At 45.6% G+C, this 27,137-nt stretch overlaps 1 protein-coding gene and 1 long non-coding RNA gene across 3 annotated transcripts in view; one reads left to right on the top strand and one right to left on the bottom strand.

The window, feature by feature from the left end:
* The window catches only part of LOC142160341 (uncharacterized), a 41,834-nt gene extending 20,291 nt beyond the window's left edge, over window positions 1–21,543 (bottom strand). Inside the window, exon 1 of the long non-coding RNA XR_012693168.1 lies at window positions 21,389–21,543. This is a non-coding gene — a long non-coding RNA (uncharacterized LOC142160341). The remainder of the gene's footprint in view (window positions 1–21,388) is intronic.
* The window catches only part of LOC142161440 (uncharacterized), a 174,611-nt gene that overhangs the window by 101,894 nt on the left and 45,580 nt on the right, over window positions 1–27,137 (top strand). The gene's annotated exons all lie outside the window — the stretch shown is intronic.

Below are 27,137 nucleotides of genomic sequence, written 5' to 3'. Positions count from 1 at the left end.
TCTGGTGGCATTGTCCCAAAATCAAAACATTTTGGAAGGAAATTCATACAATGCATGAACGGATATTGGACACTAAATGTTGTCTTTCCCCCTGGTCTCCCTACTCCTGATTTAGGATCAGTAAATGTGCTTATCTTATATTGAATGTAGCTAAATCTTCTATAGCTAAATCAAGGATGCACTTATCCATACCACCTCACCCCCCTTTTAGCATGTTAAAAATAAAATATGGTCCATTGCATCTATGGAAAATAATTACCTTACAATTCCAAGGAAAAGCAGATAAATTTGATCCCATATGGTAGCCCTGGTTTACATTTATTTCTCCTACTCCTGTCACTCTATAATTGCTGAATCCTGTATATTTTACTGACCATTCACACTACAATAATTTAATTCTATGGGGAGACGTATGTGGGGTTAGACGTGTGTGATTTCTACACTAAGTGGGATTTTCTCACAAAGTGGACGAAAATGCACAGTTAGACAACACAGTTGGCCAAACATTGGACTACATTTGACTTGATTTTACTCCCAGCAATAAGCTGCATCTGCCACAGCCTATTTCTGCACTACTTGTCTATTTATATGGAAGACTGCTAAGAGGTAATTCTTAAAATACCCTTGCTTTTTGCTTTTACCCCTTTTATCACAATGTTTCACAAATTGCTTTTCTTAGTCTCATTTCATGGCATGATCTTTAGGACTGTGTCATCTTTCACCCCTCCACCAACACACAAATTTGTTCATATTGCACCTACATTACTCCACTCACCTCTATTTAACACCCATGAACTGTTATCCTATTTATTATCTCTAACAAGTACAGCCTCCACCTGTCGCCAGAAAATAAAAGGCCACACATCTTACAATCCCCTTGCCTATCTTTCGCTCACTCTGCTTCTATTAGCTGGTGATATATCACCTAATCCAGGTCCCCCACACTCCTCACACACACATACATCAGAACACTACCGTTCTATAGCAAACCTCAAACACATCACCTGTCTCCCCTCTCTACCCAAGTCCTTTAAATGTGCCCTTTGGAATGCACGCGCTGTTTGTAACAAACTTACCTCCGTTCATGATCTCTTCCTCTCAAAAAACCTCAACCTTCTGGCAATAACAGAAACATGGCTCATGCAATCAGACACTGCCTCACCTGCAGCACTTTCACATGGTGGCCTCCATCTCACCCACACCTCCAGACCTGAAGGCAGACAAGGAGGTGGGGTTGGACTACTTCTCTCCCCACAGTGCACATACACAGTTCTACCAAATGTCCCATCACTCACGTTCACATCTTTTGAAGTACATGCTATTCGCATTTTTAATCCATTCTCCCTACGTGTTGCGGTGATCTATCGTCCCCCTGGAGCACACCAACAATTTATTGAGGATTTCTCTGCATGGCTCCCTCACTTCTTATCTTCAGACATCCCCACCATCATCATGGGTGACTTCAACATCCCCATTGATAACCCACCTTCCAAAGCTGCTTCCAAACTACTCACTCTAACATCCTCACTTGACCTCTCCCAGTGGATTGAATCATCTACTCATAAGGATGGCCACTGCCTTGACCTTGTTTTCTCTAGACTATGCTCAGTTTCTAATTTTATTAATACACCCTTCCCCCTCTCGGATCATCACCTTATCAGCTACACTCTCACCCCCACTGCTCTAACCTCTCTACTGTCTAACTCAACCAAGCCTCCTCATACTCGTAGAAATCTTAATTCTATTAATCTTCAACAATTTTCCACCTCTCTCCAACACCTTCTCTCCCCTATCTCTACATTCTCATCCCCTGAGATGGCAGTACCTCATTTTCACCTAACCTTAGCAACGGCCCTTGATCAAGTGGCTCCAGCGACACTTCATACTACACGTCGACTTCGATGTCAACCGTGGCACACCAAAGCAACACGAAATCTTCAAAAACTGTCCCGTAAAGCAGAACGTCACTAAATCTCGAAGCTCTAATGACTTCTTCACATATACTTCTGTCTACCACTCCTATCGAAATGCTCTGGACACTGCAAAACAAACATACTTTCAATCTCTTATCTATGCTCAGGCTTCTAACCCCAAACGCCTTTTCAATACATTTAATCATCTTCTCAATCCTCCCACCCCGAACCCTCCATCTACTATCAGTGCTCAGGATCTTGCTTCCTACTTCAAGGACAAGATTGACAAGATCAGACTAGAAATGGTATCCTCTTCCTCAACAAGCCATCAGCTCATTTCCTTCCCACTACCCTCTGACACCCTTTCTTCATTTGACCCCACAAATGAAGAGGAAATTTCTACGCTCTTCTTATCTTCCTACTCTACCTCCTGTCCTCTTGATCCTATTCCCTCGCAAATTGGTAGATCCCTGTCTTCTGTGCTCATTTCACCTCTAACTCAAATCTGTAATCTATCACTCTCTACTGGCATCTTTCCATCACTATACAAGCATGCAGTGATTACTCCTATTCTAAAAAAACAAAACTCCGACCCAAACTCTCTCTCAAATTACCGTCCCATCTCTCAGCTCCCTTGCCCCTCCAAGCTTCTAGAGAGACTTGCCTACACTCGCCTCACACGCTTTCTTTCCGCAAACAACCTGTTGGATCCTCTTCAGTCTGGCTTTCGTTCTCAACACTCCACAGAGACTGTGCTGACCAAGGTTGTTAATGATCTGATCACTGCTAAGACTGAACGCCATTACTCTCTCCTAATTCTCCTTGATCTCTCGGCTGCATTTGACACCGTTGACCACTCTCTTCTCATACAAACGCTGCAATCCCTAGGTCTTCAAGACACAGTTCTATCCTTGTTCTCATCTTACCTCTCTAATCGCTCTTTCACTGTTAATTTCTCTGGAGCCACCTCTGCTCCGCTTCCCCTATCAGTTGGAGTACCACAAGGCTCGGTGCTAGGTCCTCTGCTGTTCTCTATCTATACCGCTTCTCTTGGAAATCTAATAAGTTCCTTTGGCTTTCAGTATCATCTCTATGCGGATGATACCCAAATCTATCTATCCTCTCCTGATATCTCGACATCTGTGTTGTCCCGTGTAACTGACTGTCTTTCTGCCATTTCATCTTGGATGTCCTCTCGTCAACTCAAACTTAATCTTTCTAAAACAGAGTTAATAATATTCCCACCCGCCAACAAGAGCATACCTGACATTTCTATCTCTGTTGATAACATGACCATAAATCCCACCCCACAAGCTCGCTGCCTAGGTGTAATCCTTGATTCACGCCTATCCTTTGTTCCCCACATTGACTCTATATCTAAATCATGTTACATACATCTAAAGAACATTTCCAGAATCCGCACATATCTCACACAAGACACTGCTAAAACCTTAATTCATGCACTAATCATCTCCCGCATTGACTATTGCAATTCCCTCCTTACTGGTCTTCCCAAAAACAGACTCAAACCCCTAAAATCTATTTTGCATGCTTCGGCAAGACTGATTTTCCTTGCAAATAGCTATTCCTCTGTTGAATCACACTGTATGTCTCTACACTGGCTGCCTGTCTTCTACCGAATCCAATATAAAATACTTTTACTAACCTACAAGGCCATCAACAAAGCTGCACCAACATACATCTCCTCTCTTGTCTCAAAATATCTCCCAACTCGGCAACTCCGTTCTGCAAAAGATCTGCGTCTCTCATCCACCCTCATTACATCCTCCCATTCCCGGTTACAGGACTTTTTTCGGGCTGCACCCACTCTATGAAACTCTCTCCCTCGCACAATAAGACTCTCCTCTGTTCTACAAACTTTCAAGCGTTCTCTGAAAACCTACCGATTCAGACAAGCTTATAATATTCCTCAACCACCATCTTAACCTCACTACCTTTAGCCTGTTACACAATTTCACACAAGACAACTACCCCCGGACCAACATTGTTGTGTGACAGGATCATTTAGCTTATGAGTCACCTTACCTTTGCAGTCTGGCTGGGCCAAGATGCAAAATGTATACTTAACCTCATGTGTCAATCTCCCATTGTCCCATAGATTGTAAGCTTGCGAGCAGGGCCTTCTCACCTCTTTGTCTGTTTTACCCAGTTTGTTTATTAGTTTATTACGTTTGTCCCCAATTGTAAAGCGCTACGGAATATGTTGGCGCTATATAAATAAATGATGATGATGATGATGATGATCTGGCTCCACTACAAAAACTCCATGGATATGGTCAGACCATATCCATGGTCTCATTTGTTCTTTTGCATAGTTCTAGTTTTGCCGCTCAGTCTTTCTTTTCCTTCCCCTTTCAGTTTATTATCCTGTACTTCTACCTTATTAATTTATGTTAAAAATTGTTAAAATTGCATTCTGTTAATGTTCTTTTTTTATTTCTATTTTTTCTTTTACTGTGGTATTGCTTATTTATTTTGCCTTTACATATTTTCTTTTTAAAATAATAAGTTAAAAAAAAAAAAAAAACAACAGATCAAGGGGTACATTTATTAAGTGCTGATTTTTTCAACTCACCTCTATTAGGCGTGTTTGCAGTGAAAATTTAAAGTGGCAATGGCTTCAAAGGCATTGTTTTGCAGACTCTCTTTATTACTATATATCAGGGTTTCCCAAACCCAGTCCTCAGGGCTCCCTAACAGTCCAGGTTTTCCATATCTCCTTGCTGGAGCACAGGTGTATTCATTACTGACTGACACATATTAACAGATCCACAGGTGGTCCTAATTATGTCACAGGTGATCCGGAAAACCTGCACTGTTAGGGAGCCCTGAGGACTGGGTTTGGGAAACTCTGCTATATATACTTTATTTTCTATATATAGTATATAATTATACCCCAAATACTTTTATACATATAACACTGGAGCTATTAAAGATGCGTGCTCACTTCAACAGTCATTGGAAGAACAGCGCGAAGGCCGAGCATAGTAGCACGATGCAGACTGCTGGAGGTTGCCCCACTTCCTGTCCTCACTAGACCACCAGGGTTAGTGCCATTAAGTGCCATTTACTCTATCTGCTATATCAAATATTCTTAGGGAAAGAAGGAGTTAATGGAGGTTTAAAGGGAAACAAATAGTGATGAAACGACTACCTGGAATGGGATAGGATGATAGATATTTCAATCATTTATCTGTAGCTTAACTGGCCAACTATCTCTTTAAATAATTGACAATGAGGGACAGAATGGTTGATGCCAAGAAGATGTAGTGTGTGTTAGATGCTTCACATCAGCAAGCAGTGTCGGACTGGGGCATGAAGGGCCCACCAGGGGACAGCAACGCTAGGGGCCCACCAAAGGGGGTGTGGCCAACCATCAAAGAGGCGAGACCAGACACTAGAGGGGGAGTGGTAAGCCCACAAAGGAAAGCTAGCACAATAGTGTAGTATATAAATAATGCTGTGTGTATAAAGAGTACAGTCTTGATCTGCACCTTAGATTGGGCAGAACAGTCACCAAAAATCGGGATTATCCCACTAGACCAGGCTTGACTAACCTGTGGCACTCCAGGTGTTGTGAAACTACAAGCCTCAGCATGCTTTACCAATATATAGCAGCCTATAGCTGGAAGGGTATGTTGGGACTTGTAGTTTCACAAAACCTAGAGTGCAACAGGTTAGCCAAGCCTACACTAGACTCAGACCATTTGACAGACTGTCCTACCTGTTCTTGTCACCACCTGTTGCTGCTGGTTTCTTTAGCTGCGGCTTGTCTGGTTCCTAGAATGTTGAGGGGTCCTATTTGGAAAAAATAATGGGTACATTTAGAAAATTCCAACCAGCCCCGGCGTTAAATCAATAGGACCCACATTTAATACTTAGGACTTCCTCAGCCCCAACATAAAAGTAATCGTATTCCCATTTATTTCCCTCCCAACAGACAGCCCCTGCAATAAATTAATCACATTTACATATAATAAATATATCTATTTCCTGCAACCGTCACTGCCATTAAATAATTCATATTCACATTTAATAAATATACCTCATGCTCCTCAAACTCAGCCCCACATTCAATTAATAGCGCCCAAACCACCCCATCTTAAATTAATAGTCCCCACTATAAAATTAAATTGCCCCATCTTCACCCTACAAAGAAAATAGCACCCATTATTTAGCCACCACCTACCACACACACATTACATTGCCACAAGCCCGTTGTGCCATCACACACACATTACTGCGCCCCTTCATCACCATGATGTGCCTCCTTATAATCACACTGCACCCTCCATGCTGCTTTTGCTCCACCCTTCTCCTGGCTCCCCTTCACACACTGCCATACTGTCTGTGCTCTCCCTTCACTCTGCCATGCTCCCCCTTCACTCTGCCATGCTCCCCCTTCTCTGTTCCATGCTCCCCCTTCTCTGTTCCATGTTCCCCCTTCTCTGTTCCATACTCCTATTTCTGTTCCATGTTCCCCCTTCTCTGTTCCATACTCCTATTTCTGTTCCATGCTCCGCCTTCTCTGTTCCATGTTCCCCCTTCTCTGTTCCATACTTCTATTTCTGTTCCATGCTCCCCCTTCTCTGTTCCATGTTCCCCCTTCTCTGTTCCATACTTCTATTTCTGTTCCATGCTCCCCCTTCTCTGTTCCATGCTCCCCCTTCTCTGTTCCATACTCCTATTTCTGTTCCATACTCGTATTTCTGTTCCATGCTCCCCTATCACTTACCTTTTCTATCTGCTTCCTCCTTTTCTTCTACTCTGTCTTGTCGGCGCTCCTCACTGAACGCCGGGTGTGATGACGTCACGCCCGGCATTCAGTGTGAACGGAGTCGGCGCTGCGGTCACGTGAGGTTTTTTTTTTTTGTTTTTTTTTTACTATTAAAGTTTCTAGCTCCCCCCACCAACGAAGAGGGGAGCGATTCAGGGTCGGGGCCTACCAGTGGATAGTCCGGTCCACCGGCGGGCCAGTCCGACCCTGTCAGCAAGACATAATTTAGTGGAACTATGCAAATGTGATCACTGCAAGTTCAGAGCTCACACTCCCATACTTACCATTTTGTGAATTTCTTTCAATTAGTAAATTATCCACAATATAAAGTTGGATATGCTAATTAATGCTAATTAATAATTCAATAAAAATGACAATAAGTAGCTGGCTAAGCTAAATACATTGGCTTATATTTCTCACCATAGTATGATCAGTGAAATCCCTGCTGTGAGAATATGACTAAATTAAAGCGTAAAATAACTACATATTTTACTTTAAGTAGCTTTGGTGGTGAGATGCTACATTCCTAAACTGACAAATGTTTAAGCTGAATACATTGGTGCCTGTCTTGAACCACAGAATTATCAGTAAAAAATGGAAAAAGTATCAAAATAACTAAGCGTTTTCTCTAAGTATATTTGGTTGTAATTTGTAATCACTATGAAATCTTTAACATGTAAGTTACAGATCCATCGCTGCACACATTTATCATATGTATATAGAGCTATTTGTTGCAGGCAAGAATACATCAAGTGAATAATGTTGCTGAATGTTACTGCTGAAGTTACATAATTTGTTTTCTGATATTAAGCAAAGGAGCAATACAATTATCTATATCCAACTAAAAGATTTTCACTAGGTGCAAGTAATTTTTTGCAAATTTTTTTTCGGACCGCCACCGTACCACCTGCTCCCTCAAAGTGGGCCAGAAAGTGTGGCTGTCTACACGCAATATTAGGCTTAGACAGCCTTGCAATAAACTGGGGCCTAAATTCATCGGTACCTTCCTCATTATCAAGAAGATTAATTCTGTAGCCTTCAGATTGAAAATCCTTGAGGATCCCCAACACATTCCATTGCTCTCTGCTTAAACCTGTGTTATACTCAAACCAATTCCAGTCTTCGAGTTTACCTGTATGCCTAGTTAAATGGAGGAATCGTGGTTTAGAAGAGCAGTCCTGGATTCCGCGAAGACGGCTTCATGCTTCCAAACATTTGAAGGAGTTCTTCAAGAAATTTCCTAAGAAACCTTGGTGTAGAGGTTGCTTAACCCCTCCTCAAGGGGGGGTACTGTCACGAGCCGTGGCGGTACTCACAGCCACCGCGGCTCGCTTCCTCCTCCCCCTGGCGTCCCGGTTGTCAAGGTGTCATTTCCGGTTCCAACCCGGTCGTTGCCACATCAACGGCCGGACGCCTCTCGCATAGTGCCGCGTCCCGGCAGTGCTGGAAGCCGAGCGCATGCGCGTAATTAGACACAGCCTGTGGGCTGATTAATGTAAGGTGGCTGGTGTAGTTATTGGTGACTCCTGTGCGTGTTTTCAGAGCTAGGCTCTGATTGGTGGCCACCAGTATTTAGCTTACTGTTACCAGTTCTGCTGACCTGCTCTGCTCCTTGTTCCTGTACTTGATACTCTGCTGGATTGCCTGTGTATGACCCCTTGCCTGGATTTGGACCCTGCTTGTTGATGCTCGTGACCCTGACCTTTCTTGCCTGTATCTTGTACCTTGCTACCGTGCCTGTGACCTCTGACCTTTGACCTCTGACCTGTGACCTTTTTTAGAAAGCGCTATGGCACTAAAATATGACAGCGCGGCTGAATCCTTATTGGCTATCAGTCATTATTTAAACCTTTCCTGGTCCCATCACCACTGCCAGAGTTTCAGGGCCATTCCTGCCTCCAGCGTTTCCCTCAGTGTCCCTGCTATTTGCCTGTCTCCTGATTCATTGCCTGTCTACTGATTATTCCCTATCTGCCTGTGACCCTTGTGACTCGGACTGCCTTTGACTACGCCTTTGGATCTTCCTTTGTACCGCGCTGCCAGAACGCTACCGACCCGGCTTGACTCACCTTCCCTTCGGATTCTCCTTGTGTTCCTGCCTTGCCGGCACCATTGCCAAACCGGCTTGTCTGACAATTCTCCTCGTGCTTCGCTATCTGACTCGTGGAAGGACCGCGACCTGGGTGTTTCCTGTCCATACCTCCTTGCGGGGGTCCCTGGTGAACACTAGGGGCACGTTAGATTCTGCGCCTTCATTCGAGTAGTGCCAACGATAGCAGATACGTCTTACTCAGTTCCACCCTGCTATTACCTCTTGCTTCAGTTGTTGACATTGCATTTTTTTTTAGTCACTGCAATGTTTTACATGCGGTTGCTGTATGTCATAAATGACCAGAAATTTTTAGGGGCCATGAAAATCTCCTATACTGACCTCTCATTTTTTCAAAAATTCTGCACCACCAAGATTATTGTGTGAAATTCACCCAGTCTTAATGCACACACAATGTTTGCTCTGTTATCAGCAATGAGGAATTCCGAGGAGAGTCTTAATGGGGTGAGACATTTTACTATGACTTTTTTTAGCTTAACTAGTGAGGATTCTTCTAAGTGAGGATTTTTACAAGTGTATTAAAAATTTAGTTAGTATAGTAAGAGACATACAAGAGATGAACAAGAGGATTCCTATTCCACCCAGTCCACCTCCGTGTTGCTGTTATCTACTGTCCTCCTGGTCCTGTCTCTCAATTCCTTGATCACATTGCCACCTGACTCCCTCACTTACTCTCCTCTGACCTTCCCTTCCTCATCTTGGGGGACTTTAATATCTTTATAGACAATCCCTTAGACCCTGTTGCCTCCAAACTTCTCTCTATCTCCTAGTTCCCTTGGTCTCTCTCAATGGACCTCCTCTCCCTCCCACCGCAGTGGCCACTCCCTTGATCTGGTTTTTTCACACCTTGGTACTGACTCCGACCTCATTAATTCACCTTTTCCTCTCTTGGACCACCATCTCCTCTTTAATCTTGGAACAGTTGATCCTACCACACTCTCTTCCTTCCTCGGCTTGCTCCTCTCCCTCATCACCACTCTTTCTTGACCCTATGAGGCTGTCTCCTTTTACAATCACACTCTTACCACTGCACTTGACTCTCTCACTTAACCGCTATCTTCAAAAATGCTCCAGCAGCGCAGAACGGCTCTGGAGAAAGTCACGCACTCATACTGGCTTCCACCACTTCAAATTCATGCTTGCATTTTACAGTTCGGCCCTATCGCTCTCTAAACAATCCTTCTTTAAGGCTCTCATTTCTTCCCAATCCTCCACCCCCTGTCTGCTTTTTGCCACCTTCAACTCCCTCCTCTCCCATCCCCCTCTCCCACTCCCCCCACAGTCTCTGCTGTAGACTTTGCTACCCACTTCACCTCCAAGATTGAGTCAATATGTAATGACATTTCCCAGCAGTCCCTTCTTACCCCACCCTCTCTCCCCTCCCTGCCCACTCTGTCCCCCTTCCCACCCTCCTCTGCGGCTGCTATCTTCTTTCTTCCCTTCCTACTTGCTAGCTCACCCTCCTTGTCTTCCTTCACTCCTGTATCTGCAGATAAATTCCATACTCTTCTCTTTCCTCACCCCCTTCCACTTGCCCACAGAACCCAATCCCCTCCCACCTCCTCTGCTCCCTCTCTATTGAGGCCTGCTCCCACCTTGCCCACCTCCTCAACCTATCTCTCTCCTCTGAAATCTACCTCTCCTCTTTTAAACATGCTCTTGTCTCCCCCATACTCAAGAAAACATCCCTTTATCACACCTCTCTCTCTAATTACCGCCCTAATTCGCTTCTTCTTTTTGCCTCCAAACTCCTTGAACGGGTTGTCTACAACCGTCTCACCTTCTTTCTTTCTTCTCACTCACTCCTTGACCCACTCTAATCCGGTTTTTGCCCCCTCCACTGCACCAAAACTGCTCTCACTAAGGTTACTAATGACCTTCTCCTCGCTAAATCCAAAAGACACAACTCTCTTTTTATCCTTCTTGACCTCTCTGCTGCCCTTGATACTGTTGACCATGCACTCCTTTTGTAAACTCTCAAATCTATAGGCCTCTGTAACACCATCCTCTTCTGGTTTTCCTCTTACCTCACCAACAACTCCTTCTCAGTCTCAGTCTCTGCACATGACTCTACATCTCCCCCTCTTCCCTTACCTGTTGGCGTTCCCCAAGGTTCCGTCCTTGGCCCCCTGCTTTTCTCCCTCTACACCTCCTCCCTTGGTGTCCTCATGTGGTCCTTTAGCCTCCAGTACCACCTCTATGCTGATGATACCCAAATTTATCTCTCATCCCCTGACCTGTCCCCTTTCTTTTTGTCTCGTGTCTCCTGCTGTCTCTCGGCCATCTCATCCTTCCTTAAACTAAATATTCCAAAACTGAATGTCACTCACCGGACTGTGAGTGCTTCTTCCCGGACATTTAGGAACCGTGGCCGTCCTCCATCTTGAGGGACTGCGCATGCGCAGCCCTTTCTAAACCTTCAGTGTATGTTCCTTTAACTTAATTGGCAGATCAGGCAACACTCCCTATATTAAGCACCTGTGGTCAACACCACGTTGCCTGATCTTGGAGTCTCATTCCCCATGAGTCTCTGAAGGTGTTCCTGTGTTTCCTCGTTTATTCAGCGCTGCTGATTCCTGTGGTTTCCAAACCACTTTTACCTCTGTGGTTTCCTAACCACTTCTACTACTGTGGTTCCCATACCACAGCTACTCTTCTGTGTATCATCGTGACTGTGAGCTGATTCCTATCCGCTGTCTCCGTGCACTACAGTCTTCTAACCACTTCAACTCTACCATGTATTATTGGGACTGTTAGCTGATGCCTATCCGCTGCCTCCGTGCACTACAGTCTTCCATCCACATCCACTCACCTGTTCATCATCGTGACTGTTAGCTGATTCCTATCCGCTGCCTCCGTGCACTACAGTCTTCAACCTGCAACTTGTCTGTGTTTCATCATCGTGACTGTTAGCTGATTCCTATCCGCTGCCTCCGTGCACTACAGTCTTCAACCTGCAACCCGTCTGTGTTTCCTCGTGACTGTTTGGCTGATTCCTATCTGCTGCCTCGTGTTTCCTTGAGACTGCTGCCATTATTGCTATCCGCTACTCTCCGTGATCAACAGTTCCAGTTCAACTCTGCTCTCCCGTGTCCCATCGTTACTGCACCTGCTGGTTGCTATTGGCTACCTCCGTGTTTCCGCAGAGACCCGCTGCTGCTACTCCTCAGCGCTACTCATCCATCTACTGCTGATCCGCTCTCCACGCTTTCCTGTGTTCCCGCTGGTCTCTACCCGCCTGTCAGCATTGGATTCGTGTCTCTCTACTTACCTCTCTGCTAGACCATCGCCATTCTCCAGGTACCTCCAGGAGTCCAGTTCCACGCTCTACTGATTCCTGTATATTTGTTTCCCTGCTGGTCTACCTACCTGTGCGCTGCACCTACGAGACCACCGCTTCACCCATCCAGGGACTTTGCATCCTGCCGGCCTCCTGCCGTTCAGGTATCTCTGCACTCCTGTCTGACTGCCTGCTTCTGAACCACGGTATGCATACTTCTCATTGACTGTGCTGTGTATTGCATACCTTGCTGGACTGTGTTGGTTCTCCTCTGGAGTTTGCTATCCGCTGAGTCTATTGCCATCATTGACTGTGTTATCTCGTGCTGGATTACTTCAAGAGACTTTCTATTATGGCAGTGCTGTTCAGTCATATATATATATATATATTGTGCATATTACTGTGGATCAAAGTTAAGGTGCCCGTGTATATCTTGTGTTGCAGTCTCTCCCCGTGCACCTCCTCACATATATATTCAGTGGTACAACTTGCTAGTGGCAGACCTCTGATCCCTGTTTCCAGTATCACCTGTTCCAGTATCCTCTCACATAGCAGTGGTACAACTTGCTAACACAGACCACTGACTCCCCGGATACCTCCACTTGGATTCCATTCCTTCACTCTGACAGCGGTACAACTTGCTATCCGCAGACCGCTGACTCTCATCACCTCCTCGTTTCTGTTGGACATTCCTCCTCACTATAGCAGTGGTACAACTTGCTACCGCAGACCACTGACTACCCTCACGTGTCCTTTGTCCATACAGTTCCTCGTGTATTATTACCATCATATTGCCAGTGCTGCTAGTCATAGACTTTCCTGAGCATCTCATCATCTGCTATTTCCTGTTCCGTGATCACCCTGTTACCAGAGTACCATATTACCACCTATACTGCTCTGGTAAGCCTATCACCTGGTGATCCCTGGGTAAAGACTCCTAGTGCCCGTGACAGTAAGATCAGGCCATGACAGACCCAGATACGGAACCTACCGCTAAAGAGATGCTGCAGCATCTGGTCAGCCGTGTGGAGCAACAGGATGCTCGCCAACAGCTGTTACTTCAATGTTACCAATCGTTAACCTCCCAAGGAACATCTGGACAGACTGTTACAGCTAATATTGAAGCTCCTGTGCTTTCCTCCGTTTCCCCAGTGCCATCCCAGGTGTCTACAGCTCCCACGCTTCACCTGCCTACTCCGTCAAAATATGATGGGGACCCCAAAACTTGTAGAGGTTTCCTTAACCAATGTTCAGTCCATTTTGAGCTCCAACCTCAAAATTTTTCTACCTATCGTTCCAGAGTGGCCTATCTTATCTCATTGTTTTCTGGACAAGCCCTGGCTTGGGCCTCCCCTCTGTGGGAAAGAAACGATCCAATTCTACAAGATAGTGCCAAATTCATTTCCACGTTCCGAAGTGTGTTTGATGAACCAGGTCGTGTGACCTCCGCTGCTTCCAGCATTCTTCGTTTGCGACAAGGCTCCCATACAGTAGGCCAATATGTCATTCAATTTAGGATCTTAGCCTCTGAACTTCAGTGGAACACTGAAGCATTAGTTGCCGCCTTCTGGCAGGGGCTCTCCGATAAAATTAAAGATGCACTGACTACCCAAGAGCTTCCTTCGTCACTAGAAGATTTGATCTCTCTTTGCCATCGTGTAGATATGAGATTTCGTGAAAGAGAGTCTGAGAAAACAACGGCTGTCAAAGCACCTCTTCGTTCAACCCCTCAATTTCGTCCAGCTTCACCCTCTGTGATTCCCATGGAGATAGGACGTTCCAAATTATCTTCAGAGGAGAGGAAACGAAGAGTAAAGAATAGACTCTGTATCTATTGTGCTGATTCCACGCATATGCTCAGCTCTTGCCCTAAGAGATCGGGAAATGCCAGGCCCTAACTAGTTCTGGAGAGGTGAAGTTAGGGTCCCTGGAGTCCTCTCCATCATCTATGAAATCTAAAGTCTGCGCTTTTGATGTTACGATTTCCTTTGCTACCAAATCCTTTGAGTCACAGGCATTGATTGATTCCGGAGCAGCAGGAAATTTCATTTCTAAATCACTAGTGAATCAATGGTCCCTGCCAGTGATTACTTTAAAAACACCCATTACTGTGACGGCTATAGATGGATCACGTCTCATCAATGGTCTCATCACCCAGAGTACGTCTCCAGTAACTCTTCAGATTGGTGTACTACACCATGAAGAAATTTCGTTTTTAATTCTTCCAGTTACGACAAGTCCGATTGTCTTAGGCCTTCCATGGCTTCAGTGTCACTCTCCCCAGATTGACTGGCGCACCCCTCAAGTTACGTCTTGGGGGTCTGAATGTCACCATCGTTGCCTTTCCCAAGTTATTCCTCTTAAAGTACAGCAATCTTCCATCTCATCTTCCTCCCCGGGACTCCCTCCTCAGTATGCTTCATTTGCCGATGTCTTTGATAAAGCTCAGTCTGAACGTCTTCCTCCTCATCGTTCTTGGGATTGTCCGATCGACCTTCTACCTGGCAAGACTCCTCCCAGGGGCTGGGTCTATCCTCTCTCGTTACCTGAGACTCAAGCCACATCTGAGTACATACAGGAGAATCTCCAGCGTGGGTTTATTCGACCTTCCACCTCCCCCGCTGAAGCTGGGTTCTTCTTCGTCAAAAAGAAGGATGGATCATTACGCCCTTGTATAGATTTTCGTGGACTCAACGCCATTACTATCAAGAATCGGTATCCCATTCCGCTGATCACTGAGCTATTCGATCGCATCAAGGGAGCTCGGATATTTACTAAGTTGGATCTTCGTGGTGCCTACAATTTAATTAGAATCCGTTCCGGTGACGAATGGAAGACCGCGTTCAACACCAGAGATGGGCATTACGAATATTTAGTAATGCCCTTCGGGCTGTGTAATGCCCCCGCTGTTTTCCAAGGCTTCATCAATGAGATCTTTCGGGACTTATTATATGTATGTGTCGTTGTCTACCTGGACGACATATTGATCTTTTCACAGGACCTGCCTTCTCATCACCAACATGTGGCAGAGGTCCTCTCCAGACTACGGAAAAATTCATTGTTCTGTAAATTGGAAAAATGTTCATTCGAGTTACCCCAGATTCCATTCTTGGGGTATATAGTTTCCGGAGTTGGCCTGAAGATGGATCCAGACAAAGTAAATGCTGTATTACATTGGCCTCAGCCAACTACTCTTCGTGCCATCCAGCGTTTTTTAGGTTTTGCCAATTACTATAGACGCTTCATTCAAGACTTTTCATCCATTGCATCTCCTATTGTGGCCCTGACTCGGAAAGGGGCTAATACTAAGCAATGGTCATCTGAGGCTCTCCAAGCCTTTCAAATTCTCAAAGAGTCCTTCTCGTCTGCTCCCATTCTTCGACAGCCTGATGTGACACTCCCCTTCTTCCTAGAAGTAGATGCCTCTAATGTGGGCTTAGGAGCCATTCTCTCCCAACGCTCGGAGCAACAAAAATTACATCCTTGTGCCTTCTACTCTCGGGGTCTTCTGCCCGCAGAGAAAAATTATACTATCGGGGACAAGGAGTTGCTGGCCATCAAAGCTGCATTAGAGGAATGGAGATACTTGTTGGAAGGAGCTCGCCATCCGGTGACGATCTTCACGGATCATAAGAACTTGTCATAATTGCAATCTGCCCAATGCTTGAACCCTCGTCAAGCAAGATGGTCTCTTTTCTTTTCCCGTTTTGAATTAATTATAACCTTCAAACCAGCCGCTAAGAATAAGAAAGCTGACGCTCTATCTCGAGCTTTTGTGACGTCCTCTGATGTAGAAGAGGTTCCCAACCATGCTATTTTAGACCCCAAATGTATTTCTCTGGCTGCTTCATCCACCAAAATGCTACCATTTGGGAAGACCCTCGTGCCTCCTACTCTGAGGAGGAAAATCCTTTCGTGGTTCCATGCCTCTCGTTTTTCTGGACACGCCGGTGAACACAAGACCTTTGAGATTCTCTCTCGAAGTTACTGGTGGCCTTCAATGAGGAGAGACGTCAAAGAGTTTATTGCTTCCTGTGATTTATGTTCTCAGTTCAAATCCTCCCGCAGAACTCCAGCAGGGTTGCTGCGACCACTACCCATTCCGTCCAAGCCTTGGACCCATATTAGTATGGATTTCGTTACTGATTTGCCACCAAGTAAGAATCACAATACTATTTGGGTAGTGGTAGACAGATTTTCGAAGATGGCTCATTTCGTCCCTCTGTCCGGTTTACCTTCCTCGTCTACTCTGGCTGAACATTTCATTAAAGAAATCTTCCGCATCCATGGATGTCCGTCTGAGATTGTGTCAGATAGAGGAGTACAATTCGTTTCCAGATTCTGGCGGGCCCTTTGTAAAACCTTGGGCATACGATTAGCACTCTCATCTTCTTACCATCCGCAATCTAACGGACAAACGGAACGAGTCAATCAAGATCTTGAGACTTTTATAAGGATGTTCTCTTCAGCCAACCAAGACAACTGGGTAGAATTGCTCCCTTGGGCTGAATTCGCCCATAACAACATGTACCATGAGTCATCATCCAAAACTCCATTCTTTGTGGTCTACGGTCACCATCCGTCTTTTCCGGAATTTCCTGCCCTCCCGCCCACCCAAGTTCCTGCTGTGGAGACTGCTTGTCAGACCTTCAAAAATATCTGGTCTCAGGTCAAAACCTGTTTAAAGAAGACATCTAACAAATATAAGTCTTTCGCAGATAAGAAGAGGCGGGCTATTCCACCACTAAAAATTGGAGATCGTGTCTGGTTATCTACCAAAAATATTCGTTTGAAGGTTCCATCTATGAAATTCGCCCCTCGTTTTATTGGTCCATATAGGATCATTCAAGTTATCAATCCAGTAAGTGTTAAACTTCTTCTTCCTAAGAATCTTCGGATTTCCAATGCCTTCCATGTGTCCTTGCTCAAACCTCTCATCATCAACCGTTTCTCGACTCCTTCCTCAGCACCGCAGCCAGTTCAAGTTCATCAGGAGGAGGATTTCGAGATTACTGAGGTATTGGATGCAAAAATTTCGCGAGGAGTTCTCCGTTTCCTCGTTCATTGGAAGGGCTTTGGTCCTGAAGAGCGCTCATGGATCAAAGCTGAAGACCTTAGTGCTCCTGCCCTTCTGAAGAAGTTTTATTCCAAAAATCCGGACAAGCCCGGTTCCAGGCGTTCTGTGCCCACCTTTAAAAGGGGGGGTACTGTCACTCACCGGACTGTGAGTGCTTCTTCCCGGACATTTAGGAACCGTGGCCGTCCTCCATCTTGAGGGACTGCGCATGCGCAGCCCTTTCTAAACCTTCAGTGTATGTTCCTTTAACTTAATTGGCAGATCAGGCAACACTCCCTATATTAAGCACCTGTGGTCAACACCACGTTGCCTGATCTTGGAGTCTCATTCCCCATGAGTCTCTGAAGGTGTTCCTGTGTTTCCTCGTTTATTCAGCCCAGCTGATTCCTGTGGTTTCCAAACCACTTCTACCTCTGTGGTTTCCTAACCACTTCTACTACTGTGGTTCCCATACCACAGCTACCCTTCTGTGTATCATCGTGACTGTGAGCTGATTCCTATCCGCTGCCTCCGTGCACTACAGTCTTCTAACCACTTCAACTCTACCATGTATTATTGGGACTGTTAGCTGATGCCTATCCGCTGCCTCCGTGCACTACAGTCTTCCATCCACATCCACTCACCTGTTCATCATCGTGACTGTTAGCTGATTCCTATCCGCTGCCTCCGTGCACTACAGTCTTCAACCTGCAACTTGTCTGTGTTTCATCATCGTGACTGTTAGCTGATTCCTATCCGCTGCCTCCGTGCACTACAGTCTTCAACCTGCAACCCGTCTGTGTTTCCTCGTGACTGTTTGGCTGATTCCTATCTGCTGCCTCTGTGCGCTTCAGTCTTCAGTTCTTGTCAACTCTCCCGTGTTTCCTTGAGACTGCTGCCACTATTGCTATCCGCTACTCTCCGTGATCAACAGTTCCAGTTCAACTCTGCTCTCCCGTGTCCCATCGTTACTTCACCTGCTGGTTGCTATTGGCTACCTCCGTGTTTCCGCAGAGACCCGCTGCTGCTACTCCTCAGCGCTACTCATCCATCTACTGCTGATCCGCTCTCCACGCTTTCCTGTGTTCCCGCTGGTCTCTACCCGCCTGTCAGCATTGGATTCGTGTCTCTCTACTTACCTCTGCTAGACCATCGCCATTCTCCAGGTACCTCCAGGAGTCCAGTTCCACGCTCTACTGATTCCTGTATATTTGTTTCCCTGCTGGTCTACCTACCTGTGCGCTGCACCTACGAGACCACCGCTTCACCCATCCAGGGACTTTGCATCCTGCCGGCCTCCTGCCGTTCAGGTATCTCTGCACTCCTGTCTGACTGCCTGCTTCTGAACCACGGTATGCATACTTCTCATTGACTGTGCTGTGTATTGCATACCTTGCTGGACTGTGTTGGTTCTCCTCTGGAGTTTGCTATCCGCTGAGTCTATTGCCATCATTGACTGTGTTATCTCGTGCTGGATTACTTCAAGAGACTTTCTATTATGGCAGTGCTGTTCAGTCATATATATATATATATATATTGTGCATATTACTGTGGATCAAAGTTAAGGTGCCCGTGTATATCTTGTGTTGCAGTCTCTCCCCGTGCACCTCCTCACATATATATTCAGAGGTACAACTTGCTAGTGGCAGACCTCTGATCCCTGTTTCCAGTATCACCTGTTCCAGTATCCTCTCACATAGCAGTGGTACAACTTGCTAACGCAGACCACTGACTCCCCGGATACCTCCACTTGGATTCCATTCCTTCACTCTGACAGCGGTACAACTTGCTATCCGCAGACCGCTGACTCTCATCACCTCCTCGTTTCTGTTGGACATTCCTCCTCACTATAGCAGTGGTACAACTTGCTACCGCAGACCACTGACTACCCTCACGTGTCCTTTGTCCATACAGTTCCTCGTGTATTATTACCATCATATTGCCAGTGCTGCTAGTCATAGACTTTCCTGAGCATCTCATCATCTGCTATTTCCTGTTCCGTGATCACCCTGCTACCAGAGTACCATATTACCACCTATACTGCTCTGGTAAGCCTATCACCTGGTGATCCCTGGGTAAAGACTCCTAGTGCCCGTGACACTGAACTTATCTCCTTCCCCCTTCCAGGACTCTCCCACCTCCCCCCTCTCTATTAATAACACTACCCTCGCTTCTGTCCCTCAAGTCTGATGCCTTGGAGTAATCCTTGATTCCTCCCTCTCCTTCAAGCCTCACATTCTTTCCCTCTCAAATTCCTGCTCCTTTCACCTTTGGAATATATCCAAGATACGCCCCTTTCTCACCACGGAAGCCACAAAAACCCTTGTTCACTTGCTTGTAATCTCTCACCTTGACTACTGTAACCTCCTTCTATCCGGCCTCCCTGAGTCTCAGCTTGACCCTCTTAAGTCTATCCTCAATTCTGCTGCCCGCCTCATTTTTCTCTCCCTCCACTCTATCTCTGCTGTCCCCCTCCAACAGTCATTACATTGGCTCCCCATGGCCTACAGAATTAAATTTAAACTCCTCACCCTCACCTTTGAAGCTCTTAATCAATCCTCCCCTCCCTACATCTCCAATCTCATCTCTATCTACACTCCTAGCTGCCACTCCGCTCTGCCTGTGACCACCGCCTTACTACTTCACTGATAACCTCTTTCCACTCCCGTCTCCAGGACTTTGCCCGGGCTGCTTCCCTAGCCCTGCTTTGTTAAGCTTCGGCCTACTTCTCGCTGATTTCTACTATCACTTTCACTCGTCCCAGAAATAATTTGATTTTCATTGCCATGTTACTTGTGTATGTGTGTGTGGTTATATTTATATATTTTTGTTCTTCATATTTTGTTGTTTATGTATCATGTTGTGACATGGGTCACTGTTTTCTGTATATTTCATGTACGACGCTGAAGACCCTTTGTGGCGCCTTATAAATGAAAGATAATAATCATAATAATGACATCTCTGAGTTTTTCCAACAGATTGACACCAGTATTTTTCTATGTGAAATCAGCATTACAAAGAATAGCTTGCCCGTGAATGACCTGGCATTGAGTGCTAGCATAACTATACTGAAAGGATGAGGAGGATGATGGTGAAGTAAGCATTGCTGCTGCCAATGGCGATACACCTACCCAGTGGACTGTCACGGTCATGTAGTCTTTGGTTCAACCAGTACCGCTTGTCCACATATCCATAGTTAATTGTACAGTCGGTAAAATGGCATTTAATAGGAACTCAATGACTTCCTAGGGACTCAATGACTAACCTCTCGGTACAGCTGAGGAATCGATGTTCAGGAGAAATGGAATTGAGATGGAATTTGTTAGAGTGGACACATGACTTCAACTATTAGATGCACATCCAATTCTAACATAGCTGTCATGGCTTTAGTGATCTGCTGTGCAACAGGATGCTGACTGTTATACTTGGTTCCTCTTGCAAACACTTGCTTCACACAAAATTGTGTAAAACTATGATTACTCATCGTGTGTAAATTCATAATTATGCAGCTGACTCATAAAGTATGAAATGTGTCAGTATAAATGTGTCAGTAAGCGTTATGTACCAAATGTTTAATACCATAGGTATGAGGCAACAATTTGAAGTTAGTAGAAGTTATGTGCTCAAAATTTCCTGATGTTCCTATGCGTCTAGTTTAGAATTAATTCCTAACAGCATTAAACAAGTTGGATGAGGATCAGGGATTATGATTACACACAATTTATTCACAAATTACAATAAATACAAGGAGGTCTAATAATGGGATTTAATACAATGAGTAAACACTCTACACAAGAACAGATTAATATATATTACATAAGCTTCACAACCAAATAAACATCATAAAAAAAGAAAATTAATAAATACAAGTTAAAATAGTAGGTCAAATAAAATCAAAAGTATGGATATCAAATAAATGTAATAAAAATAAATATGATAAAATCCAATATCCAGATCAATAATTTGGTAAATGAATAAACAGCAACAATCCATCGACTAGTTGCTGAGTCCTGGTAACCAGCTTTATATATAATCCAGAAAAATCAAGAGTAGTGACAAAATCAAGCACAGTGTCCGTTTCAGAGATAACAAGAATGAAAAAAAAAAGTGCATCCGGCTATGACCTCAAGGAGGCCGTGATTTGGAACAACAGTATCGCTGTCTATCTAATGTTAATCACTCCTATAACTCTGTGCTTGAAAGTAACAGGAGGTAACAGGAGATGGTATACTTGCTGTTAGTTGTTGTCAGCATGTAGAGCTGTTTACTCAGGCGTAGTAGTTTGTAGTCCAATGAAAGGCATGTTAAGTCCATGCAGAGTTGTAACGGGGAAAGGAGAGATGTTTTTGCACCAGCTCAGACTTGGCAGATATTGATACTGTTGACAGTACCCTGTATCCGACAAGAAGTGTAGGCATGACCCAACGCGTTTCATCTGCTCACAGACTTTCTCAAGGGCATGTTAGGTAAAGGAGTTTTGGATGACTATTTATGCAGGTTAAAGGGCTTACTCTTTCATCCTGATTGGCATTCTGTTCAAATGAGCTATAAGGGGTTAAAATGGAAACAGGCAGGGGAATAGTACATGAAAAACAAGATAGGTGACTACACATCCTTGTTCTGTTTATCATGTTTTCATATCACATTGTCATGAAAAAAAATAAAATTGTATTGCTAGTATTATTCCGTGTACCAGGACCTCATCAGAAGTAAATGGTGGATGTTACACAATAAGAGAACATATCATTGTCTATTGTCATTAATCTCAAAATGGTTGTGATTGTATTTAATACTAGTAAAAATTTGATTATGTTTATTAATAGAAAGAGACAGATGTCATTGCTGAAACCTCAGACTTGGTTTACACCTAGTTGTTTGAATATTTCATCAAGTGTACCCACCTTAATATAACACCCCCGATAGTGGGTAAACTATATATTAAATAACACTGGCTGAATGAGTAATAGAGGTAACCTGATATATTCCTATATATTGTTATATAAACTTTATGGTCATTCATTAATGTTTCCACCTTTGTACCTAATATAACTGATTATGCTTATTAAATCTAATCGGTTTCTGCCCATCATGAGTGGAATTTGCAGATATTAACTTCTATTTAACCACTGAAGTTGTGCTGTATATATTGAGTCAATAGCAGGATTAGGTGTCTGACTGGTAATACTCCTATTGGATTCATAGGGGGAAATCACACCCTGTACCATATTTGACCTCTATGTGTTGACATAAGGAGCACTTTTCCTTTTGTACCAGGCGTTCACAGGTGGTATCTTATCCTGTTACTTACTTGGCTCCATCCTGCTTGGCTTCCAAGATGGAACATGGTTGGGCATCTCCATAGTGGTATGACCGTAGTTGCAGCATCCCCATTAAATGCATGTCACCATTGCTTTGGGGTCTATATTATTGTGGATATGATATCCCCCTAGATTTTATAAATAATGTCAGTTCCACTGATACTAAGATTCCAAAATTAGGAGAGGAGTAATAGAGTTGATTCATCATATGTAAAGGTCAAATTCCACATTAACACCTCTTGGTGGTAGGGTTTTCATGTTATCGATTGTTGGTGTCTCTTCCTTCTTATGAATCAGATCTCCACCTCTCAAATTGACTGACACTTTTTAATGCCTATGATGCTAATCCTGTGGGTATGCATCCATGTTTCTCTTTAAAGTGATTTGTGAAATGGTGATTTTCGAACCAGATTTTATTATTCCTGATATGTTCTCTTACTCTGACCTTCAATTTTCTAACAGTCCAACCAACATATTGCTTTCCACATGGGCATTATATCAGATATATTATGTTATTAGAAACACATATAATGAATCCTTGATTGTATATATTTTACCTTCTTCTGTAGCTTGATATTGGGATATTGGCTGTGTTCCACTGCAGTTCAAAGTTTTGCAGTTTGCACACCTACCACAATAATAGATCCCCAGTTTATTGGATATTTTCTCTAACCAGTTATTTATTGACATTTTCCTCTAATTATGAATGTTATTAGTGACTAGACGTTTTCTGAGGTCTGGGTCCTTTCTAAATATTACACTAGGACGATCTGGTAGGGAAATCCCTAAAGTTTTGTGCTGTTGCAGTATGTGCCAATGTTTGTTAAGCAATTTTGTGATTTTATTGGCCCCACCTGAATAACTGGATATGAAGTATAATTTATCCTTCTTCTTAATGTTTGTTGTGCTAGATCCTAAATCAGTATTCTTATATTGCAAGAGGTCCTTCCTATCCACGATTTTTAATTTGTTGAAAGCTACAATATCTATATCATAATTCTTATCCAGGAATTGTGATATCATTAGGTTACCTTGTTCTATGTAGCCATATGTATATGTGCAAATCCGTCTAATCCCGGTAAACTGACTAAATGGAATACTACATAGCCATTGTGGGTGGAGATGGCTATCCGCTAATAACACAGAATGATTTCCTGAATGTTTTAGTGGCAATATTGTCTTGTTGTATGAAAATTTTAGGTCCAGAACTCTATACTCTTTTGTCTATACTTGGTATTAAGTATTGGTACACTACGCTTACTGACACAACATATTTCAAACTTTATGAGTCAGCCTCCTATTCATTAATTCACACACTCCATTGGGTAAATGTATTAATCTTCGGTTTTATCAACTCGCGGGAGTTCGGCGAGATGACAGCTTAAATTTAAAGCGGCGCTGCCTTGTAAAGGGAAACTTCCCTTTAAATTTAAGCTGTCATCTCGCCGAACTCCCGCGAGTTGATAAAACCGGAGATTGATACATTTACCCCCATAAGTCAATGAGCGCTGCACTAGTGTTTTGGACTCAGTCTTTGCTGCCTGGCTGCATTATGGTCGTCATTTCCTTTGATATCTGCACAGGACTACGACCGAGCATTAGGGGAAGTGAATTGTATTTGGAAAATTGGATGCTGGACTACGTACTAATAATGAAGAGGTTCATTATGAAGGTGCTGATACTAGTGAGAATTGCAACTGTCTATCCATTTGGCTACTACCTGATGCTGGGCTGCTTGCTACTATTCACAATTTGCCAAGTTTGGAAACACGACTAGAATGAACTTGCTGTAAAAGATGTAACAGGGAGGATGTGCCTAGATCAGTGGTTCCCAAACTTTTGCAGTTCGCGGCACCCTTAGAGTCTCCAAATTTTTTCAAGGCACCCCTCCAAAATAATTACTGAACAGTCCTGTTTTAGAGGTAGTTGGGTCAAAAAGTTGTAATAAGTATTTAGGTCACGACAGAAATACTTATTTAGTTGTATGCAAAAATGCCCCCTGCATCCAGGCACACTGCCCCCTCTGCAACCAGGCACACTGCCCTCTCTCATGTTGCCCCCTCTGTTACGCTGGCCCCCTCCTCTGCCCTCTGTCACGCTGGCCCCCTCCTCTGCCCTCTGTCACGCTGGCCCCTCCTCTGCCATCTCTCACGCTGTCCTCCTCCTCTGCCATATGTCCCCCTCCTCTGCCCTCTGCCCCCCTCCTCTGCTCTCTGCCCCCCTCCTCTGCCCTCTGTCCCCCTCCTCTGCCCTCTGTCCTCCTCCTCCTCTGCCATCTGTCCTCCTCCTCTGCTCTCTGTCCCCCTCCTCTGCCCTCCTACTCTGCCCTCTGTCCCCCTCCTCTGTTCTCCTGGTCTGCCCTCTGTCCCCCTCCTCTGCTCTCTGTCCTCCTGGTCTGCCATCTGTCCTCCTCCTCTGCTCTCTGTCCTCCTCCTCTGCCCTCTGTCCCCCTCCTCTGCCCTCTGTCCTCCTCCTCTGCCATCTGTCCCCCTCCTCTGCTCTCTGTCCTCCTGGTCTGCCATCTGTCCTCCTCCTCTGCTCTCTGTCCTCCTGGTCTGCCATCTGTCCTCCTCCTCTGCTCTCTGTCCTCCTGGTCTTCCCTCTGTCCCCCTCCTCCTCTGTCCTCCTCCTTTGCCATCTGTCCTCCTCCTCCTCTGCCCTCGGTCTGCTCTCTGTCCCCCTCCTCCTCTGCCATCTGTCCTCCTGGTCTGCCCTCTGTCCCCCTCCTCCTCTGCCATCTGTCCTCCTGGTCTGCCCTCTGTCCCCCTCCTCTGCCCTCTGTCCTCCTTCTTTGCCATCTGTCCTCCTCTGCCCTCGGTCTGCCCTCTGTCCCCCTCCTCCTCTGCCATCTGTCCTCCTGGTCTGCCCTCTGTCCCCCTCCTCCTCTGCCACCTGTCCTCCTGGTCTGCCCTCTGTCCCCCTCCTCCTCTGCCATCTGTCCTCCTGGTCTGCCCTCTGTCCCTCTCCTCCTCTGCCATCTGTCCTCCTGGTCTGCCCTTTGTCCCCCTCCTCCTCTGCCATCTGTCCTCCTGGTCTGCCTTCTGTCCCCCTCCTCCTCTGCCATCTGTCCTCCTGGTCTGCCCTTTGTCCCCCTCCTCCTCTGCCATCTGTCCTCCTGGTCTGCCCTTTGTCCCCCTCCTCCTCTGCCATCTGTCCTCCTCCTCTGCCCTCTGTCCCCCTCCTCCTCTGCCCTCTGTCCTCCTTTGCCTCTGTCCTCCTCCTCCTCTGCCCTCGGTCTGCTCTCTGTCCCCCTCCTCCTCTGCCATCTGTGCCCCTCCTCCTCTGCCATCTGTCCTCCTGGTCTGCCCTCTGTCCCCCTCCTCCTCTGCCATCTGTCCTCCTCCTCCTCTGCCCTCGGTCTGCTCTCTGTCCCCCTCCTCCTCTGCCATCTGTGCCCCTCCTCCTCTGCCATCTGTCCTCCTGGTCTGCCCTCTGTCCCCCTCCTCCTCTGCCCTCCTCCTTTGCCATCTGTCCTCCTCCTCCTCTGCCCTCGGTCTGCTCTCTGTCCTCCTCCTCCTCTGCCATCTGTCCTCCTGGTCTGCCCTCTGTCCCCCTCCTCCTCTGCCCTCTGTCCTCCTTCTTTGCCATCTGTCCTCCTCTGCCCTCGGTCTGCCCTCTGTCCCCCTCCTCCTCTGCCATCTGTCCTCCTGGTCTGCCCTCTGTCCCCCTCCTCCTCTGCCCTCTGTCCCCCTCCTCCTCTGCCATCTGTCCTCCTGGTCTGCCCTCTGTCCCCCTCCTCCTCTGCCATCTGTCCTCTTGGTCTGCCCTCTGTCCCCCTCCTCCTCTGCCATCTGTCCTCCTGGTCTGCCCTTTGTCCCCCTCCTCCTCTGCCATCTGTCCTCCTGGTCTGCCCTCTGTCCCCCTCCTCCTCTGCCATCTGTCCTCCTGGTCGCCCTCTGTCCCCCTTCTCCTCTGCCCTCTGTCCTCCTGCTTTGCCATCTGTCCTCCTCCTCCTCTGCCCTTGGTCTGCCCTCTGTCCCCCTCCTCCTCTGCCCTCTGTCCTCCCTCTTTGCCATCTGTCCTCCTCCTCCTCTGCCCCACGCCAGGCAAAAACAAAAAGAAAGAAAACAGAAACTTACCAATCCGCGCGGCGCCTGGACCCAGCAGCCTCCTCTCTCCCGCAGCTGTCACTGAATGACGTCAGTGACAGCTGCGGGAGAGAGGAGGCTGTTGGGTCCCGGCGCCGTGCGGATTGGTAAATTTCTGTTTTCTTTCTTTTTTTTTTGTCTGGCCCGCGGCACCCCAGTGACAGCGCCGCGGCACCCCTGGGAGCCGCGGCGCACACTTTGGGAACCGCCGGCCTAGATGATTAATATCCCTACCTCCACTTTGTTTGGCCTGACGAATGCTACAGATGCCTTGACAAATGTTGTTGGGTTGGGATAAAAATATTTCCAAACAGAGAGGTGCTTTTTATCGTCTTATGCCTTGGCATGATAATACACTTATCTTGGGCTTGAGGTGGTGGTAACAATGGTGGCTACCTTAGTCCAGCATATTCATCATCATCATCAACCTACTTATTATGTCTTCCAAGTACAACACATTAATTTTCAAATCAACAATTATCCTCCTCATCCTCATGCACATTTGCAACTTCCAAAGTATCCTCCTAATTTTCTATGTGTAAATCATCATAATTAATATTCCTAGTACTGCTAC

Source organism: Mixophyes fleayi, chromosome 6 (assembly GCF_038048845.1).
Source record: "Mixophyes fleayi isolate aMixFle1 chromosome 6, aMixFle1.hap1, whole genome shotgun sequence".
Taxonomy (NCBI): domain Eukaryota; kingdom Metazoa; phylum Chordata; class Amphibia; order Anura; family Limnodynastidae; genus Mixophyes; species Mixophyes fleayi.
Note: the sequence above shows the minus strand (reverse complement) of the source record. Positions and strands in the feature narration are given on the sequence as shown.